Source organism: Hyla sarda, chromosome 9, assembly GCF_029499605.1.
Source record: "Hyla sarda isolate aHylSar1 chromosome 9, aHylSar1.hap1, whole genome shotgun sequence".
NCBI lineage: Eukaryota > Metazoa > Chordata > Amphibia > Anura > Hylidae > Hyla > Hyla sarda.
In genome coordinates, this window is record NC_079197.1 from 21,020,675 (window position 1) to 21,026,674 (window position 6,000).

The window sequence follows — 6,000 nt, forward strand, 5'->3', positions numbered from 1 at the left end:
AGAACCCTGGTTGCATTCCATTTAAAGGCAGCAAAAAATGCACGCCCCAGTAATACTTGTAACTTTTTTTGCAAGGATTTTTTTCATGAAAATTTAACCAAAAATAAAATAAAAATTTACATGAAAAGATAACACTTTAAAATATACAGTCCATGCTTTTTTCACTTAGGAAAAGCAGCAAAGGTTTTTAGCAGTGTGCGGAAAGAAGAACAGTGGTCTTCAACCTACGGACCTACAGATGTTGCAAAACTACAACTCCCAGCATGCCCGGACAGCCGTTGGCTGTCCGGGCATGCTGGGAGTTGTAGTTTTGCAACATCTGGAGGTCCGCAGGTTGGAGACCGCTGCGAAGAACTAATTCACTTCCTACAACTTTTCAGCAGCACAAAACAAGCAGAACACGGTTTACATTTTGCATGATTGTGTAAAAACATTGAATAGCTTTTTGAGCTTTCTGTTGATATTTTTTCTAGTTTTTAGGAAAATAAAAACTACAAAAAAGTTGTTATTCCTGTTTAGTTTGGCATGAATTGGTGACATTACTAATCTTGAATACTGAAGCTTGTGAGAACTTGTCCAGGGAAATTGAGGAGAGGTTGGAATCAACTGCAGTACGGCCTGACACCGCAGTAACCGGGCATATGTAGGATTGGGGCAGGAGGTAGAACATTGCAAAAAACCTTTTAAGATATAGGATTACTTTAAAATAAGTGAAACTAAAACAGATGCAAATAATTATACAGAATTCCATACAACTGACTCTAACTATCCCAGGTGTGGGTTCAATAAAAGAATTATGGAGGGATGAGGCAAACTGTGCATAAATGGGTCAGAAATGCAAAAAATTGCAATGAAATTATTGATTAATTACAGCTTTTTACATGTAGGTCTATGAGTTTAAAGGGGTTCTCCGGTGCTTAGACATCTTATCCCCTATCCAAAGGATAGGGGTTAAGATGCCTGATAGCGGGTTCCCGCTGCTCGGGACCCCCGTGATCTTGCACGCCGCACCCCGTTAGAATCAGTCCCCGGAGCGTGTTCGCTCCGGGTCTGATTACTGGCGATCATGGGGACGGAGCATTGTGATGTCACGGCTCCGCCCCCGTGTGATGTCATGCTCCGCCCCCTCAATGCAAGCCTATGGGAGGGGGCGTGACAGCTGTCGCGCCCCTCGAATAGACTTGCATTGAGGGGGCGGAGCGTGACTTCACACGGGGGCGGAGCCGTGACGTCACTATGCTCTGTCCTCGTGGTTGAGAAGGACTCAGCCTGAGGACCTCCAGCGGTTCCGGAAGCCGCTAAAGGTGGGCGCTGCATGGTAGATCCCGGGGGTCCCCAGCAGCGGGATCCCGCAATCTGACATCTTATCCCCTATCCTTTTGGATAGGGATAAGATGTCTAGGGGTGGAGTACCCCTTTAATAAAATAAAATATCAAACTCCCACATAGAGTATGCTTCTTTAATGTATACAAGGCTAAAAAATCTGATGAACAGAACTGAAGTACAATACCATAACTGATCACAATAAAAGGGGGGCATCGTTGGAGGTACATAAGGTACACATAGTCCAACTTACATACAGTTCTGTGTCAGACTGCTGCTCAGCCAATCACTGGCTGAGGCGGTACATAGTTGCAGTCAGTGTTTGGCTGAGCAGCAGTATGACAATCTGGGCCCATTCGTCATGCTGCAGCTCAGGAAGAGAATCGCAGGTAGGGACCAGAGCAGGACACCAGAGGCACCGAAGGAGCACTGGAGGCGAGTAGAGGTTTATTATTTTATATACAGTAGAACGGGCATTGTTCTAACCTCTCCCCCACATAACCCATTTAAGTTGTCCTAGCAATGTTCAAGCAGTAAAACAATAAGAGAATAATAGTTAGGTTTAATAAAAAAAGAAAAGTAATCTGAACCTGACGATTATGGCGGGACCAGCTGACTGTCTAATGTGAATAATAGCCACCTTACCCTCCTCTGACCGGGGGGGCGTAACTATAGAGGGTGCAGATGTAGCAGTTGCACTGGGGCCCTGTGACTGAGAGGGCCCCATAACACCCTTTCCTGATAAGACACCAGTAGCATAAATGATGCTGACAGATGATGATAAGAAAAAAAAAAAAAGCTCTGGTATGTTGGATTTCAATGCCTAAATGTCCCTCTACACAGGCAGATAAGCTGCAGATAAAAAGTGTTGATCTCGCTGATCGGAGCCTGATTAAAGGGGTATTCTGGGCAAAAACATTTTATCCCCTATCCAAAGGATAGGGGATAAGATGTCTGATCACGGAGGACTTGCTGCTGAGACCCTCCGCGATCTCCCTGCAGCACCCGCATTATATGTGGGTGCTGAATCTCCAGTTTCGGAAACCTCCAGGTCACGCCACACCCCCTCCATTCATGAAACTGGAGATTCAGCACCCGCATAGAATGCGGGTACTGCAGGGAGATTGCGGGAGTCTCAGCAGCGGACCCCCACGATCAGACATCTTATCCCCTATCCTTTGGATAGGGGATAAAATGTTTTTGCCCGGAATACCCCTTTAAGCCTTGTGAGGCTCATTTGCAGTGCCTTCACAAGGATTAGTCAATGGTGCGGCCCTTGGACAGTGACCAGCTTCTCACTCATCTGCTTAAACCGTGTAACATACTGATCTGTGCGGAAAAGACTTTATTATAATTGGATTTGCACAGAACGTTCAGTAAAGTTTCAAGTTGTTTCTACAGTATCCAAGCGTCTCTGGAGTTATGTTTCTCCACTGCACACTACGGGGACAAGGTGTTTGACATAAGTATTGTTGGACTTACAATGGACCCTCAGGTTAACCCTTAGATGACACAGAGCATAGATGTCTGACCTGTGCGCACTAAGGGACTTTAAAGAGAGCTCAGGAGCTGAGCTCGCTTTATACACGGAGAGTACCAGTTGCTATCAACAACCGACAATCACGCAGATGGCCAGCATTTAACCCTTATGATGCCAGGACCAATGAATACATGGAACCGATGAGTCAGGATGGTATCCAGAGGTCCCTTATTCACATCCATACTGTTCTCTGGGGATCATTTTGTACAGACTGCCTGTACAAGAAGATGGCCAATATTACTGATTACCGATATTACCAGGAACTTTAAAAAATGTGACATAAGACAGGGGTTTATTGGGTGTTGCTATATACCCCAATTATGTTTGTTTGTTTTTTCGGAAAAAAATGCACCACTGTTTCTCCTCTGCATTGTCAGCTACTCAAACATATTGTTCTTTGTATATGTTCATTTTTGTCACTAACTTATTATTTGTATAACTTTACTGGTGATTAACCTCTTAGGACCAGGCCAATTTTCCTTGTAGCCCTTCCTTTTTTTTTTCTATTCGCCCTTTAATAGCCATAACTCTTATTTTTTCATCTACACACCCAAATAAGGGCTTGTTTTTTGCAGGACGAATTGTACTTTGTAATGTCTTCATTCATTTTTTCCATAACATATGCTCAAAAACAGAAAAAAAATATTTGTGAAGTGAAATAAAAAAATAATAATTTTTTTACACTATTCAAAATGCGGTCAAACTAATATGTAATCTTGACACTTTAGGTAAAACAATACCGATTTGTATAGTATGCAGCATGTTTATCATTACTAATTTTAAAAAATTCAAAACTAATTGCCATTTTCCGGTCTCTATAACTTTTGGCTGTATGCTTGTCCTCGGTGTACAGAGCCCCGCTTGTCCACCCACACTTCCTGTATTTTAAAGGGGTACTCCGGTGGAAAACTTTTTTTTTTTTTTTATCAACTGGTACCAGACAGTTAAACAGATTTGTAAATTATTTCTATTAAAAAATCTTAATCCTTTCAGTACTTATTAGCTGCTGAATACTACAGAGGAAATTCTTCTCTTTTTGGAACACAGAGCTCTCTGCTGACACCATGACCACAGTGCTCTCTGCTGACATCTCTGTCCATTTTAAGGACTGTCCAGAGTAGGAGAAAATCCCCATAGAAAACATATGCTGCTCTGGACAGTTAATAAAATGGACAGAGATGTCAGCAGAGAGCACTGTGTTCCAAAAATAAAATAATTTCCTCTGTAGTATTCAGCAGCTAATAAGTACTGGAAGGATTAAGATTTTTTTAAATAGAAGTCATTTACAAATCTGTTTAACTTACTGGCACCAGTTCATTTAAAAAAAAAAATTAAGTTTTCCAGTGGTGTACCCCTTTAACTCCTCACATAAACACATAGAGAATAGCTGTAAGGACAAAATATACACATTTTTTTAAGCAATGCATATTACAAATATACATATAATGGTATTATCTACATTATATAAAAAGTTTTTGTTAACGGCAGGTACACTTACTGCACAATGACATGTATACACTTCATTGTTTGTTAAGAGTTAATAAAAATAAAAAATAAATGAAATAAACGTAAACCAATCTCCTTTTCCCATTTTATAAATAAAAAAAATGTAAACATAAAATAAAAACATTTGGTATCGTTGTATCATATGCACCTGTAAGTGAAAAATGTAAAGAGTTACAGCTGTTAGCTATTACAGCGAGGAGGAAATAAATTAAAAAATCACTACATCTTCCATCTTTAATTATACCACACTGCCATGTGACAGCACCACCTGCATATCTAAGGGACTACTACTCCCAGTTAGACAGTACAACACCACCTATAATCCTTGAAAGTAACACACACTGCATACATTATCCTTGTCTATATTTTTCCTGTGTTCTTACACCACTGAATAGATCATTTCTGACATCATTGTGCACATTGGGGGAGATTTATCCAAACCTGTGCAGAGGAAAACTTGCCCAGTTGCCCATAGCAACCAATCAGATCACTTCTTTCATTTTTCACAGGCCTTCATAAAAATGAAAGCAGCAAGCTGATTGGTTGCTATGGGCAACTGGGCAAGTTTTCCTCTGCACAGGTTTTGATAAATCTCCCCCAATATTATCTCTAACCTGTGACATCACTGTGTAATATCCCTGTATTCTTGCATCACTGTGTGAATTATCTCTGTACTGTGAGATCACTGTTTAAATAATTCCTGTGCTGTAACATCACTGAGATTATCCCCATACTGTGACATCACTATGTGCATTATATTTTGCTGTGACATCACTGTGAGCATTATCGCTACGGTTATAACTTTACCGTGCACATAATGTGGGATATTTATCAATACCTGTGGAGAGTAAAGGTTGCCCAGTTGCCCATAGCAACCAGATTGCTTCTTTCATTTTTCAAAGGCCTTGTTAAAAATGAAAGAAGCGATCTGATTGGTTGCTATGGGCAACTGCACCACTCTTCCTCTACATTGGTTTTGATTAATCTCCCCCAATCTCACTGCTGTGATATCACTGTTTGTATTATTCCTGTTCCATATTGTTACATTGTGGTGCCCATAAGAAAAGTGGGTGGAGTAGTCCAGGGCAACTGAGGTTAAAGGGGTACTCCGGCCCCAAGACATCTTATCCCCTATCCAAAGGATAGGGGATAAGATGTCTGATCACGGGGGTCCCACCGCTGGGGACCCCCGCAATCTAGCATGCAGCGCCCATCTGTGAGCACTGCAGGAAGCGCTGGAGGCTCCAAGTCTTATGCCTCCCGACCACGGAGACGGAGTATCGTGACGTCACGACTCCGCCCCCTCAATGCAAGTCTATGGGAGGGGGCGTGACAGCCGTCACGCCCCCTCCCATAGACTTGCATTGAGGGGGCGGGGCGTGAAGTCACACAGGGCGGAGTGATGACGTCACACGGGGCGGAGTTGTGACGTCACGATACTCCGTCCCCGTTGTCGGGAGGCATAAGACTTGGAGCCTCCAGCGCTTCCTGCAGTGCTCACAGGTGAGTGCTGCATGCTAGATTGCAGGGGTCCCCAGCGTCGGGACCCCGGCAATCAGACATCTTATGCCCTATCCTTTGGATAGGGGATAAGATGTCTTAGGGCCGGAGTACCCCTTTAATAGTCTCC